Below are 1,306 nucleotides of genomic sequence, written 5' to 3'. Positions count from 1 at the left end.
GAATGTTTCTCGTAAATGCACACGCTACGCTCTTTCGTCCATCATATCATTTCCTGTGGAAGTAAAAGATGTAGACAGAGAGGCAACAATGAGACCACTGATTATAACATTGCTTTGGGTGGAAAAAAATTATCCAATAGTTGGGGTTGGTCAACTAAATTATGGGATACCTGTGTATAAGAAGGCTCATAGATATTGTGATTTTTCATTTATTGCCCTAGAAACATGATGTTGCTGATTTATTATTACGAGGAAGGGACTCTTTGTGGCACCTTGGAGGCATTCCGCTGCCTCAGAATAAAGCTGAACATCTCTTCCCTGGCCACTGGCTGCTGGAAGCTCATTGAAGTGGACAATGAACAAAAACTTCATATCTTCTATAAGAAGCATATGGCCACAGAAGTTGCTGCTGATCCTCTGGGTGAAGAATGGAAGGGTTATGTGTGTCTGAATTAGCAGCAGTAACAACAAACAGGGCTTCCCCAGGAATCAGGGTGTCTTGACCCATGGCCAAGTCCACTTGCTGCTGAGTAAGGGGCATTCCTATAACAGACCAAGGAGGACAGGAGAAAGAAAGACCTAATCTGTTCGGGGTTGCATTATGGATGCCAATCTGAGTGTTGACAATTTGGTCATCCCCAAAAAAGGGGATAAGGATATTCCTGGACTCACTAATACTATTATGCCTCATCACCTGGGGTCCAAAAGAGCTTCCAGAATCCGTAAACCTTTCAGTCTCTCTAAAAAAGATGGCATCCACCCAGATGTTGTAAGAAAGCCCCTAAACAAAGAAGGTAAGAAACCCAGGACCAGAGCGTCCAAGATTCAGTGTCTTGTTACTGCAGGTGTTCTGGACATATTGTGCTGAAGAAACAGCATACTGAGAAAAATAAGGAAAAGGCTGCAGAACATGCTAAACTTTTGGCCAAGAGAATAAAGAGGCAAAAGAAAAATGCCAGGAGTAAATCGCCAAGAGACGAAGGCTGTCCTCTCTAAGAGCTTTTATTTCTAAGTCTCAGTTCAGTTCAATTCAGTTGCTCAGTCGTGTCCGACTCTTTGCGACCCCATGAACTGCAGCACTCCAGGCCTCCCTGTCCATCACCAGCTCCCGGAGTTCATTCAGACTCATGTCCATTGAGCTGGTGATGCCATCCAGCCATCTCATCCTCTGTCGTCCCCTTCTCCTCCTGCCCCCAATCCCTCCCAGCATCAGACTCTTTTCCAATGAGTCAACTCTTCGCATGAGGTGGCCAAAGTACTGGAGTTTCAGCTTTAGCATCAGTCCTTAAGATCAGACCTCAAAAAA

The 1,306-nt window shown here is 44.8% G+C and overlaps 1 pseudogene; it reads left to right on the top strand.

Annotated features, from left to right (window-relative positions):
• Positions 1 to 225: 225 nt before the first annotated feature.
• Positions 226 to 1,086, top strand: LOC104988583 (annotated as a pseudogene).
• Positions 1,087 to 1,306: the final 220 nt, after the last annotated feature.

This window comes from Bison bison, unplaced genomic scaffold (assembly GCF_000754665.1).
Source record: "Bison bison bison isolate TAMUID 2011002044 unplaced genomic scaffold, Bison_UMD1.0 scf7180017864136, whole genome shotgun sequence".
In the NCBI taxonomy this organism is placed as follows: domain Eukaryota; kingdom Metazoa; phylum Chordata; class Mammalia; order Artiodactyla; family Bovidae; genus Bison; species Bison bison.
Note: the sequence above shows the minus strand (reverse complement) of the source record. Positions and strands in the feature narration are given on the sequence as shown.